At 42.0% G+C, this 14,652-nt stretch overlaps 1 protein-coding gene across 1 annotated transcript in view; it reads left to right on the top strand.

The window, feature by feature from the left end:
• Nucleotides 1-14,652, top strand: part of LOC131822198 (amine oxidase [flavin-containing] A) — a 68,767-nt gene that overhangs the window by 30,867 nt on the left and 23,248 nt on the right. The window lies entirely within an intron of this gene.

Here is a 14,652-nt window from a genome sequence, read left to right on the forward strand (position 1 = left end):
AGTGGAGGATGGGGAGATGAGGGGAGCGGGAGTCATCTGTGGTGGAAATACGTGCGTGTGCGCGCGCGCGCACACACACACACACACACACACACACAGTGCCCTGGGCAGCCCCCCAGGCACCTATGAGGCAATTCTAAGGCCCCAAGGAACACAGTAGTCTGAGGCCATTTCTTAAGACCGAACAGGTTATTCATTCTCATTCTTACCTGACATTTCTTTGCACAATTGGATAATTTCCTCTGTGTCACACCTTGACTCTTGGGAAGTCTAGCTGGGTTGTGCAGTTTCGTACTGTTGAAATGAGATTATTTAAACTCTGCTGACATCCACACAGGAAACGGCAGCTGTTGCCAGTGTTATTCTTTCTTACTGAAGCCCAGCATGGAGCAGCTGGAGTCTGGAGATGTGCCTTGAGAGGTCACAAGTTCTCTGATCTGCCATGGCAGTTTACTCATTCTTTATTGTTTTATATATACATTTATGTGTTTATTGCAGAAAGTGAGAGAGCACAGCGGGGAGTGGGAAGAGGGAGAGGGAGAGGGAGAGACTCCTTTTATTTTGTATTAAGTTAGCCACTGTATAGTACATAATTAGTGGTAGAGTCACTTCTCAACAGCTCCCCCCGCTCCCCAGGCAGTCAGGCTCCACACCTGTGGGGACTTCTGATGCTTGGGGTCGAGGGAATTTGTGAGGGTATGCACACTGATGCACAATCAGGGAAATCTGGGGAAATTCTGATAGCTGCTTTGGGATGGTTCGGGATGCTTGGGGGAAGAGTCTGGCAAAATGGAGTTCAGAAATCTAGGGAGGAATGAAGAAAGTATAAAAGTATAAAAAATGACGCAAAGTGTTGATGAATGCAGGTTTCCAGAGGCTTCATGATCACAAAGGGAAAACACCCCTTTGCTTCCCCACTTTCTCTTTTCTGCCTGGGATGGTGTTTCCCTGGACTAGGCAATAACAACACTGAGAATGGTAGCAACTAACATTTGCTGAGCACATTTGCGTGTGTTAGCCTACCTAACGTATTCGCACTCAACTACTAATTACACCAACAGTCACGTCCATTCACTCACTCCCCAGTCCAACTGGGAGGCAAATGAGTCTGGTGATTGTCCTGGAACCTGAGCAGACTTGGGCTTCTAACTTCTTCCTTTTGAACATTCTGGAGCTGAGAGATTTTTATTTTCCCTGGAGGCTCACAGTAAATAACAAAGTGCTCTTTTTATGCACAAACTCCTTACATCCACTCTGTTAGGCAGGTACAATTGTCCCCATTTTACAGGGGAGAAAGCTGAGGTTCCGCAAAGGAAAGCAACTTGACAAGGCTATGGAACTATTTTTTTTTAATTTTTTATTTTTTATAAACATATATTTTTATCCCCAGGGGTACAGGTCTGTGAATCACCAGGTTTACACACTTCACAGCACTCACCAAAGCACATACCCTCCCCAATGTCCATAATCCCACCCCCTTCTCCCAAACCCCCTCCCCCCAGCAACCCTCAGTTTGTTTTGTGAGATTAAGAGTCACTTGGGGTTTGTCTCCCTCCCAATCCCATCTTGTTTCATTGATTCTTCTCCTACCCACTTAAGCCCCCATGTTGCATCACCACTTCCTCATATCAGGGAAATCATATGATAGTTGTCTTTCTCTGCTTGACTTATAGTGAAGGCTATGGAACTATTAATGGTCTGCCTATCCCCTGAGCTCCTACTGTTCATCAATTTTAGGACTGACTTAACAAATATGCACCTATTTAAGGGATGAAACTAAATACCATTCTTTTCATCGAAGACCTATTCTCATCTAAAGTAAAGATGGATTCTAGAAGTTCGATTAAACAGACCATCCCCTCACATACCTTAAACTGCCAAAGAACATGTGTTTTCCCCCAAGTTAGACAGCAATGTTAAGGTAAAACTATAGTGGGTCATTTAGAGGTTAAGTTATTTTACCTGAATGAATGCCTTTCTGCTAGGGTTCTGGTAAATCGTATCATTTCTGCAATGAGAAATATTCAGTGGGGTTGATGTTTTTATAATGACCAGGAAGTTGTAAAGCGAGGAGGCCAGATTAGGGGAGTCTTATTATTCCATGTAAGATTATTAATAAAACATACGGCAAAAAATAATTCCACTTATTTAAAAATATATCAACCCTCACTGTTCAGTCCACTTCTGAGGGGGAAGAAATGGATCTTATCCCATCACCATAGTGCATAGGGTTAATAATGCAAATTATCTTCATGGCACTCTCTGCATTGGCTCTTGTGACAACCCGAGCTTTTATAATCTCCCACAGTGCTTGCTTTTCAGTAAATACCACCAAAATGGTAGTAGGTGAACCATCAGAAGATTGACATTGTCTAGTTAAAACTAAGCCGTATTAGTTATGGTCCAGGTTGCGTTAGCTGTTAAATTTTCCCAGCATGCAGCTGTAAGGAATAGCTCAGTTATTTCTTCTGGCAGTAGATTGTAGTGCATCAAGTTTCGACGTGTTCTAGGATGATTTTTATTATTCATCAAAGAATTTTTCATAACCTTTGGTAGATCGCGTTGACAGTGCAAATTTTGACACAACAGTGTGGAGTTCCAAGCCTGCGCCTCTGAGCTGAACATTCTTTCCCTTCCCAGGGAGACTCCGTCTAATCGCAGAGAGTTCATGTCATTATTGGCAAATTTATCCATTAGTTCAATAAATAGTTACTGTAGAGTCTTCTCTGTACAAGATACTGTTCTAGGCTGGAAATGGTAGACACATGATCAAAGTTCCTGCTTGCATGGAGCTTACCTTTAGCTAACATTTCTGCCTGTATACTTCATGGATCTTGTGAATAGAATACCTATCCTAATTCTGGTTTAGTATATCCTGATTCTTTTCTCTTCAGTTTATTTATTTATTTATTTTTAAAATAATCTCTACACCCGACCTGGGGCTTGAACTCACAACCCCAAGATTAATCATCCCATGCTGTACCCACTGAGCCGGCCAGGCTGCCTAGTGGATTGTGATTCTTATAGAATAGGTTTTTTAACAGATTTTATGAATGTGGTGAATTTGATACAGGTCTGTTTAGGTGATTGTATCTCATTTGTGAAATTAAATCAACCATGTTGTCTTTACCCTAAAAGGTGGATTTGAAGTGGCATCAGCTAGGTGTGTCTAAAACACTCTCTTTATCACTTCTTTTCCTCTGGATGGTGTAAGACAAGTAGATGGACTTGAGTGCTTCTTGGATTGATTGATCAGTTACTTGCATTAGTAAGTTAGGTGTACCATCATTATGATTATTTTATGAGTAAAGTTCATGAAGTTGTGGAGACTTTTTGTTAAATTTTGCAGTACTGAGTCTTAGAGAAGGAGGAAGAAATGCTTGATTTCTTTTTTCTTTTTTCTTCTTTTAATTAATTTATTAGAGAGAGAGAGAGAGAGTGTGTGTGTGTGTGTGTGTGTGTGTGTGTGTGCACAAGTAGGCAGAAGGAGAGGGAGAAGCAGGCTCCTGGCTGAGCAGGGAGCCTGATGTGGGGCTTGATCCCAGGACCCAGATATCATGACCTCAGCCAAAGGCAGACACTTTGAGCCACTCAGGCGCTCCTGTTTTTCTTTTCTTTTCTCTTCTTTTCTTTTCTTTTCTTTTCTTTTCTTTTCTTTTATTGGGTTCTTCCAGATATTCACAGTGCAGGTACTCTGTAGAGAGGGAGAACACTGCCTCGAAAGATGAAGCAAGGCATTTGGCAGGCGCCGCTCTGAAGGAGAACTTGACACATTTATGCATTCCCACTTTCTCTCTAAATAAAAATGGAAACTCTAAATATATACCACACATTTCTTTTTAGAGAATGGTGTGATAAAATTTTATTTAAAACAATGTAGGCTTTCCTGATAGTAACAGCTCACCAAGCAAGTTTTCTAGTATGGGTTCTGTTCTTCCCACAGCTGTTTACTTGAGGTTTCTATGCCAATGACTGAAATCAAAGGCTTTTCAGAATGTGTGTGCTCTGGAATACTAAGTAAAAATTATTTTGTTGTTGCAAAGAGGTGAACTCTGTTTTAACCACAAGGCCGTGTTGAAAGCAGGGGATTTATTTTTTCTTAGTTTGTCTAAATGCTTGCCAGAAATACCTGTATCTTTGACCCCTTGCTTTATAATAGAGTGTTTCTCTAGGATTAGGGACATATATTTTTAAACTGCTTTCAACACCTTTCCGTATCAGCTCACAGAAGGTATATCTTTTATGTTCAAATAAAGTTATGCTTTCTCTTTCAAGTCTGCTCAGTAGGAAAGGCAAGGAACCAAAGGCTCTTGTAGGGGTATTGCTTGTTGTCTTTGTCTCCTTTCTTTTAATCACTTATATCCATCCCTCCTCACTCCATGCACAGGTGTTGCCTTCTATCTGTAATGTGTTGCCTCATGTGAGTTGCCTAGTGATCCTATGAGGTAATAAGAATCCCCTCCATCTTGCAGATGAGAAAACTGAGGCTCAGAAAGCTTAGGCACCACAGTCGGGCTTTCCATGTCTTGAGCCCAGAGTTCTGTGGGTTATGTCACATTGTTCCTTATTCAACAGGCAGAAGGTCAACTTATAAATCTCTGTAAGAGACAGCTGTGAGGTATGACAAAAATCACCTTACCCCAAAGGGTTCTGAACTCCTGACATGCTACTCGGGCAGTAGGGGCTCCTGTGGACCTGGCCTCCTGTGGACACAGGCACTGGGAGCCATATGTGGTTCCATTTACCAGGGTGGCTGCTTCTCTTGCATCCTGAGCCATAAATCTGGAGCCTCTTGGGCCTTCAGTAAGCACCTGACTCCCAAGGAACCCCCAGAGAACCCCAGTTAGGCTCAGCAGGCTGAAGACTACAGATGGTTTCTATTACACTATTACACTGTTAGACTACTAAGTCTAGAGGTCTAGGACATGCTTTGAAATTGTTGGGTATATATTCATTTTGTTAAGTGATTTATATGAACTCATTAGTCAAAGTATTATCTAGATAAGAGTACCTTATTTTATGCCATTGTATCCTCCCTGGCTTAAAGAGAAAAAAAAGATTAAAAAGAATAAAAAAGACTGGGTGGCCTAGTTGGTTGAGCATCTGACTCTTGATTTCGGCTCAAGGCATGATCTCATAGGTCATGGGATCGAGCCCCACCTTGGGCTCTGTACTCAGTGGGGACTCTGCTTGAAGATATTCTGTTTCCTTCTCCCTCTGTCCTTCTCCGCCCTTTAAAAATAAATGAGGCTTTAAAGAAAAAGAAAGAGAGATTTAAAATAATTTGTATATTATTTTATTATTTATTATGTATATTATTTCAGGGTAATTATTTAGGGTAGAGATAAAAAATTGGGTAAGAAGAGGCACATGGTAAATGGGCAGGTGCTCATGATAAGAAATTCTGTTTGATCATAGAAATGAAGTAACATAAGAAGGATGATTTGCTTTCTTCTCTAAATTATAGTTATACCTGGGTCTTTAAAAGCAGACAGACTAAATATGTTCATCTATCAAGTATTTAGTACAAAGATACATGGACGTCGCTTGTTAAAAATAGTTTTTAGTAACTTCCATTCTTTTCCACCCTCCATTTTAAAAAGACTTCATTTCTTTCTCTTTTTTTTCTTTTTCTTTTTTTTTTTAAAGATTTTATTTATTTATTTGACAGAGAGAGATCACAAGTAGACGGAGAGGCAGGCAGAGAGAGAGGAAGGGAAGCAGGCTCCCTGCTGAGCAGAGAGCCCGATGCGGGACTCGATCCCAGGACCCTGAGATCATGACCTGAGCCGAAGGCAGCGGCTTAACCCACTGAGCCACCCAGGCGCCCCATCTTTCTCTTTTTTTTTTTTTTTTCATTTATTTCTTATGTTGACAGGAAAGTGTAATGACAGAAATTACTCTTAAAGCCTTGTACTGTTTAGAAAACTAGGTCAGCATTAACCATTTTCTCTCAAAGCCTCCTTTTTCCTATAAACTTTCAGGGAGAAATCTCCCATTTAGTTTGTAGAGCACAAAACTTCTACTTGGTTGAAGTGACAGCCCAATAAATAGAAAAGTCAAGTGAATTGTTAAATATTTTCCCTTCCTTTTTTTTTTTTCTGTTTTTTAAAAAAAATTGTGGAAGCGCCTTGGTAGCTCATTTGGTTAAACGTCTGACTCTTAATTTTGGCTCAGGTCATGATCTTGGGGTCGTGGGATTGAGCCCTGCCTCGTGCACCACGCGGAGCATAGAGCCTGCTAAAGATTCTCTCTCTCCTTTTCCCTCTGTGCCTCCCCACCCCACGTGGATGTGCACTCGCGTGCTCTCCCTCTCTCTCAAAAAAATATTGTGGTAAGATACACATAACAAAAGTTTATCTTCTTAACCATTAGGTGTACAATTTAGTGACATGAGGTGCATTCACATGATTGTGCACCCATCATCCATTCACAAAACTCTTTTCATCTTCTTGTTACTCAACTCTTTTCATACTTCTTGTTACCATTTTTAATAAGGCCAGTTCATTACGGCAATCCTTATCTCAGCATTCACTGAGAAGTGGTCTAGACTTGGCCTCTGTGACTCAGTGAACTGGCTTTCAGTGGCAGCGCAGAAAGGGGATTCAGTCAGACACGAAGGATTTCTCTAAGGCTGTGGAACTTTGCAATCTTCTCCTTTAGTGGGGCCTTGGCATTGTGGTTAATGGCAAAAAGAACCTTGTCAGTGGAATGAAGCGTCACATAAGGACCTTTCTTAACAGAAATTGCTCTCGTCTCCATGATAACCCAACTGCTAGAGGTTTTGAGCTTTCAGGTTAAATGTTGCTAGTTTGAGGTCAAAAACTCCTTTTTTCCTCCCCCTACTTTCTTCATCCCTATTTTTGCTTCCTCCCTGCTTTCCCCTCTGCAGGCCCTACTTTACCCAAGAACACGCACCCACTATCGTAGCCCAGAGTTAATCATTGGTCCTGAAATTTCTAACTTTTGTAAAGTAGCCTTCTAACAGCTGAAACTGAAACACCATTGAATGTCCTTATAAATCCCATAGCTGATGCATTCTGGGCACTTCCTGAAGAAGGGAAGTTCCCATGTCCCATGAGCACATGCTAACCCAACCAGAAGGTCTTTGCAGTTGTTGCCCTGTCCTGCCATTTAATGGGATCGATGCTGCCATAGTAGCCCTCTATTGCAGGCCTGGACTCTAAGCTTTTTCACTTCGGTGTCAAGCTCATTTGAACAAATACCCTTTGAAAACCAGGTGGACCACAGAGTTTTAGTAAGTGAGTTTTAGTAAGCAGTTTTCCTTACTTTCAAGATGGGAGAAAGTTGTAAGAATGCAAGTGTTTGGTTCAAGGTCCTACAGAAGAGAGTGAGAGAGAAAGACAGATGTGAAAGTGTAGTTGATAACTAACCTTAGCAAACACAGACCTTGAAACTGAAGAGACAAATACCGATCCTAACGTGGAGACCTTCTATTTGAACAGCCCAGTACTGTCTTCATAACACTTCATTTTGTTGTTGCTTTGTGTTGGGGTCTCATGCAACCAAAAGAAGAAAATTCTAGGTGAAATGACAGAAAATGTGAATGTTAATTGTAGTTAAATGCAATGAACACTTTGATCCCGAAAACTGTGGAAATGTCCTTTCCATTTAAAGGACTTTTCTCCTGTCAGGTTTTTCAAACAGAGGGATCAATTCCTGAACTACGAGTCCGTTTCCTTTCATTCTCACAGTGTTTCTGTAATTTGTCAGACTCAAGTGATACACTGGGAACCTCAGGCTGAGATTTAATTTTGTGTGTTTGCCAAAGTATCCAGTGGCCTAGTTTCCACAGCCATCTCTAGCAGATAAATGTCTCTGAAAAAAACCTCAGGCTTCAGAGCCAATGGGAAGAAATCACCACTGGCCCATATTTGCTGCCCAGCAATGGTTATAAAAGATGCCTCCAAGGCGCAGATGTGGGCACCATCGCTAATCTACATAATTATATGGGCCAAAGAAGTCCTGAGTATCTGTGGCTCTTCCCAGTTGGTAGACTTAAAAAAAAAAATCCTTCTCTGATGGTCACATGTGGGGAAGATGGTGCTAAGGATCTGATGGCTCCCATTCTCCTCTCCCTTCCACGTCTGCACCATCATGATCACGGGAGCCATCGCCGAAGTAACTCCACGCAGATCCAACCCCATCCACTGGGATACACAAGGTGAATGCACTCGGTTAACAGCCAGTCTGGCAAGAAGCTCCGCTTTACCCTTGACCCTCTGTACCTGCTCTGACGTACTTTCTCTTTGTCCTGCCTGCTTCCCAGGGGCAGAGAGTCCCAGGCTCAAGACTCTGCACAGAGCTCTTGCAATTTCAGCTAGACGCACAAGTGATTTCATTTTATTTTTCCTATTGACTCAGTGTTGTGGGATGACGTGCATTCTTGTTCAGGAGATGTCCACAGGAGACTGTATCCCCGTGAGGAGCATTTGGAAAATAAATCCGCTGGTTAGCAGGGCTCCTTTTTCTAGCCTCTCTTCTCCCATGTCCCTTCGGACCCCTGAGAGCGCCAGCCAGAAGAGGAAGAAAGCATGTCTAAAGGAATATTTTCTAATCAACATTAATCCCAGCAACGCTTTGCTAGAGAGGGAGTTTCTTGGTCGTATACATGTGGGAATGCTCCATGTTCCATCCCTATCATTGAGTGCCAAGATGTTTGTTAGCAAATTAGGGGTCCTGTAAGGATAAGCAGAAATTTTTTTTTAATTAAAAAGAAAACCTGTTTAACTATAAGCCAGAATTTCCCAGATTCATCACCATGGAACCCATTTTTACATAGCATCCAGAAAGATCAGAGTGAGAAAGGCTCACATAGGAAATGGTTTTAGAGATTTTCATCTTTTTCTCTTCCCTTCAGTACCTTACACATAGGGAGTTCTAGTAAATCTGTTGGTAATATTGACTTCAGCTCTTTTAGAAAAGGTGTGTTTGTGGAGTTGATCATTAAAAACCAGTGCTAAATTGGCATTCATTAGAAGATCTTGTCTGAGGTGGGAAAAGAGGGATTTGTTTGTGTAGAAAGAGGCTGGACTATTTTTGGAGCCTGGTAGAGCTAGATGTGAGATCAGATGGGCTAAACATGCAAGAATTGTATTCCACCCACTTTTTAAAAGATTTTAATTATCCATTTGAGAGAGGGAAAGCAAAAGTAAAAGAGAGCACAAACAGGGGGAGGGGCAGGAGGAGAGGGAGAAGCTGACCCCTGCTGAGCAGGGCAAGCCCAGGACCCTGAGATCATGACTGAGCCAAAGGCAGACGCTTAACCGGCTGAGCCACCCAGGCGCCCCTGTATTTATTTATCCCTTCAATTCCTCCATTTAACGAGCATTTCTTGGAACCTTGGTATATACAAGGCAGGGTAGGAGATATAAACAAGTGTGAGACATCGCCCTTCTTGGGTGTGTTGAAACTAGTCGGGAAAGTTCTTACATAAATCAGTTTAATGGTATAAAAAATAGTGAGGTGCCATGGGCAACAAAGTGCTTTAGTCTGCCAGAGGAAACAGAAGTCATTTCCACCTTCCGCTACTAGGTAGGATTTTTGGGACCATGTTTGTCTCAGAGCTGTATTTACTCATGCTGACAACCTCCAGACACAGAAAGCACATCCTAATAGACTCCCAATGGAGGATCCAGCTCAGGGGCACTGTGGGTCCCATCTTCCTGACATGGAGACTGAGGCCCGGGGTCAGGGCACAGGAGGGACTAAGCCAAAGGCGTGGAGTCATGAATTCTCCTGCCTCTGCCAAGGCACCAGCTGGGATTAATTATACGTGTACACACACATATACATACCCACATATATGTCAAAAATCTAATACATACAAATAATAATAATAATAATAATAATACATGTGAACCTCTGAATATCTTCAGAGATGTAGTGAGCTTGCTAAATTCATCAAATTTATTATCCTGTGATGCATCTCACTTATGATGATCACAGGATTTTAATTTGAAGCAATGAAAACCAAGAGAAATCAGACATGAAATCCAGGCATAGTGATATGGAAGATGTAAGGAATAAGAATAAAGCAAGTAAACAATTTTCCTAAAAAAAACTATTTATTTATGTACTTATTTATTTGTTTGAGAGAGAAAGAGATCGCGACAGAGCCTGATTTGACTTTGGCCATCACCCCTAATTAGGGAAATGCAAGTCAGAACTACAGTGAGGTACCGGTTTGGCCCCGCCAGGCTAGCTAGAATCAGACAGTCAGTAACAAGTGTTGGTGAAGAAGTGGAGCCATTGGAACCCTCATACGTCACTGGTGGGAAAGTAAAATGGTGCAGCTGCTTTGCATGATAGTGCAGCTGCTTTGGAAGAGAGCAAAATGGGGTGGGGGGAGGGTGGAGAGTGACTATTAATGACTAAAGATTCCTTCTTCTGGTGACAAAAATGTTCTAAAGTTAGATGCCATAATGGATGCCCAGCTCTGCGAATATACCAAAACCCCATTGAATTATATACTTTAAATGGGTGGATTATGGAGGATGTGAATTTTTTTTAAAGATTTTATTTATTGGAGCAAGAGTGAGCACGAGCTTGGGGGGGGGGCAGGCAGAGGGGGAGGGAGAAGCAGACTCCCCACTGAGCAGAAAGCCTGATGCAGGGCTTAGTCCCAGGACCCTGGGATCATGACCCAAGCCACCCAGGCGCCCCTCAAGTATGTGAACTATGTCTTAATAAAGCTGTTCTGGAAAAGCAGCCACTCATCCTCATCGTGTAACATTTTCATCTTTTTTCCTAACTGCCTGTTTCTCCAGAGTTAATGGCATTCGTGAAAGAGGAAAAGGCTCTGTCAATTATCTTTACTTACCCAAGAGCCTCCAGAAGAGGTCATATTGTTGCTATCTTAATTGTTCTGTTTTTTTTTTTTTTAGATTTTATTTATTTGTGAGAGAGTAAGAGTTAGAACAAGTGCTCACACAAACAGGGGAAGCGGCAGGCAGAGGGAAAAGCAGACTCCACCACTGAGCGGGAGCAGGATGCGGGGCTCGATCCAGGACTGTGGGATCATGACCTGAGCCGAAGGCAGATACTTAGCTGGCTGAGCCACCCAGGCATCCCTTAATTGCTTTGTTTGTAATTACTGTATAGAACTGTAGTCCCTTGGGAAAGGCAGCATAGCTTCATTTGAAACCTTTCCTTCTTAATTCTGTGGCATCATTTGTACCTGAGCTTTTCAGTTGTCTTATTCCCCAAGACGGGACCGCACAACTCATGGGCTGCCACACGGCCTCGTAGCGGTTCCAAGTCCTGAGAGAGAGAGACTGAGAATAAGATGAAGTATCAGGTTATGAGCAAACACCCAGGAATGTGCTGCCAGCCCTTGAAAGTTGTGTGAGAAGTTATACGTTATGGTTTGGAAGTTCTCTCCAACATCGAGGGAGCAGAGGCTCGAAAGATGTACACTGTAACACTGCGCAAATCGAAGGACAAACCCAGACATTGGCTGAGTTCTGCGGGGAAATGGGGGGCGGAAAAGACTGAGGATCAGACCGTCGGGAGGCAGTGGATGGAGGATGGGAGGGTTTTACAAAGAAGGATGGACACTAGTTGGAGACTTGAAACAAGCAGCGCCGTACCATGGGATAGATGTTTCCATATTAGGATGGCTTGTTTTTGGCCGAGTAGAATGATGTAGGTTTGAAGAGAGCTTGGCTAACCTGCATTTGGAAAGAGGAAGAAAACGATTTTTTTTAACTATGAGTACAACACAGTACTGCCATCCTATTTAATGCCTTTTTAGATGATTTCTTTAGTTAAAGCATTATTAAATACTGTAGAAAAGAAACCATCCAAAGATGTGTTTTATAGGCTTGTCAAAACAGTGGGACAAGGAGAATGCCAAGGAATTCATTGGAATTGGGCAGACTTGTTCTTCAAACAGTCTAGCACATAACTGTTTATTTTCAAGATAATTAAAAAAACTGCTTGGAAGCCTTCCTCAGGGGCCTGTGATGTTCTTTAATAACACCCACTTCCTTTTGTTTAACTAAAACCTAAATGTACAAAGAGCCGAAACTCTCCAACACGCCATTCACTAAATGTTACTCGCTTGCTCTAAACTTGGTTTATTTTGTAAGACCAACAATAAAGAATGATGTGGGAGTCGTAAATTGCCATCTCCTAGCAATAGTCTCTTCTTATTAGGAACATCGGTACATTGAGGATGTGGTTTCTCAAAGGGATTTAAGTATTTGGGGCACAGTTCCAGGGACATTGTGTTCTGCTTGACCTCAACTAGGAGACACTGTGCTTTGGAGATTAAAGGCCACTTTGGAAGTGTTGGAAGGCTCCAGAGTATAGGTACAAAATGAACTTGACCTTTACTCAAGATTTTTTTTCCTTTTATTTTCCAAGAGCAGGAACCACTTAGAAATATTTAGAAGTATTTGGAAATACTGAGAAAGTACCGGTGCCTTTGGGAGAAAACGGTATAGTCACATTTACGAGCTTGAGAAGGTCCGGTTGTCAAGCTGTTCTTACTCCATCAAGAGACAGCTCCAGGCCCTACCACTGCACTGCTTTAGGGATTCCAAGGAGCAAAAAGTTGTCTTGAGTTGTCTAGTTTAGAAGCAGGCCGTGGAGGAAATAAGCCTTTCAGGGGTTTCAGAGAAAGGAAGAGGTAACGTGTAGGAGTCTATTCCCACATATATGCGTTTCTTTAGCAAACAGGTTTTCTTTTCTTTTTTTTTTTTAAAGATTTATTTATTCATTTTAGAGAGAGAGAGCATGAGCAGGAGGGGCAGAGGGAGAGAGAATCTCAAGCAGACCCCATGCCAAGTGCAGAGCTCGATTTGATTTGATCTCACAATCCTGAGATCACAACTTGAGCTGAAACCAAGCGACAGACATTTAACCGACTGTACCACCCAGATGTCCCACTGTTAGGTTTTCTATGGAATAAGAGCAGAGAAGCCAGTCATGAAGAGTGAAACTAATTAGTCAAATCCCTTTTTCAACTTGGTGCCTCTGTCAGTAGGGTAGACATTAATGTTGTAGTTGGCTGGCGGCCGGCCTTTATGGTCTTCTTTTAGTGTTTCTGTGGCTCCCGTTTCTAAAAAGATTGCCAGACTGGACTCTCCTCTCTCCTTGGATTCTTTACTTCTCCTGCCACCTCTTTTTTTTTTTTTAAGATTTTATTTATTTATTTGACAGAGATCACAAGCAGGCAGAGAGGCAGGCAGAGAGAGAGAGGAGGAAGCAGGCTCCCTGCAGAGCAGAGAGCCCGGAGCGGGGCTCAATCCCAGAATGCTGGGATCATGACCTGAGCCGAAGGCAGAGGCTTTAACCCACTGAGCCACCCAGGTGCCCCCCCTTTTTTTTAATCAAGGCTCAGATCATGGGGCCTTTAGGCCGTGTGTGAAATGAGACTCTGGTTGGCATCATCCTGAGAAGAACTTTATTAGGAATGTGGGACACATTTTGTTGAATTATATTTATACTTATCTTAATGTCCCCAGATGATTGAGCATGTTTGTTTTTATAAATGTATTTCTTTTCAAAGCAAAGATCAGTTTTTTATGAGACTAATCCTTGAGTATAAATACATTTTACAGAGGAAAATGTAGATTTTCCCCGATTTCAACTAAGGAAAGAACTGTAATGACAACCGCTGTTCTGAAGGCTGCCCATGAGCTGTTAACCGTCAGCCTCCTCTCTGTAGCTAGCATAGCATTCTGGGTAAAATGTCTGCCTGTTTTTCTCCAGCCATGCTTCCTCATTTCCCAGGGTTGACGCTGTTTCCTCAACAGCCAGCTTATACCCCAGAGCTTCTTTGTCTCCACTTTTATTCCTTAGAAACATAAAAGATGGTGTGGGAAATTTCTAAGTTTTCACATTTCCAAACACTCCCTCATCCAGTTCGGAGGGTTAATATGTCTCTAGAACAGACTTAACCCCACATCCCGTCAACCCTATAGGAAGGCCAGAAAGCTTAATGTTTATGAGCAAAGGCTTTGGGAACAGGAAATTTCCATTCTGCTGTTTTCCAGCTAATATCCCTGGGCTTTAGTTTCCTCATTTATAAGATGGAAGTATTAATAGTGCTTGCCTCCACAGGGTTGGGGTGAGATAATGCATATGAAGAGGTTGGCCAGGGCCAGGCATGGAGAAAGATCTCAATAAATGTTAGTAATAATGGTGGCAATAGTGGTGGTGATGATAAAGGTTTGGAGTCTTGGAGAGTTCTGTTGCAGCATTACAAACATGGCATTTTTTCAGATAAGAAATCAGATCACATAATCTGCCAGGGTTATTTGAATTTGCTACCGTGGCAGGCAAAATTACTTGTCACTTAATGGCTGCCGTGTATCGTTACTCAGTTGAAGAGTACGTGTGTGCATGCATGCGTGTGTAAGTGTGTGCACATGAATGCAAATGCTCTTGGGTCTTGATGGTTAGGAGTTTTGCTTTAGTTCCCCTCCCCCCACCTTCTTAATTCAAAACAGTTCTTAATACTGTGCAATATGCACAGTAGGCTTTCTGCGAGTATTATGTGTTTCTTTGATTAAAAAATACAAATCTCAAGCAAAATTGAATTAGTAGAAAATATTTAAATCTTATGAATGTTTTATTTTTAGAGGAAATGAATTAGGAGTGAAACCTTAGAAAATACCCAGA

The sequence above is a fragment of the Mustela lutreola genome, chromosome X (genome assembly GCF_030435805.1).
Source record: "Mustela lutreola isolate mMusLut2 chromosome X, mMusLut2.pri, whole genome shotgun sequence".
Classification (NCBI taxonomy): domain Eukaryota; kingdom Metazoa; phylum Chordata; class Mammalia; order Carnivora; family Mustelidae; genus Mustela; species Mustela lutreola.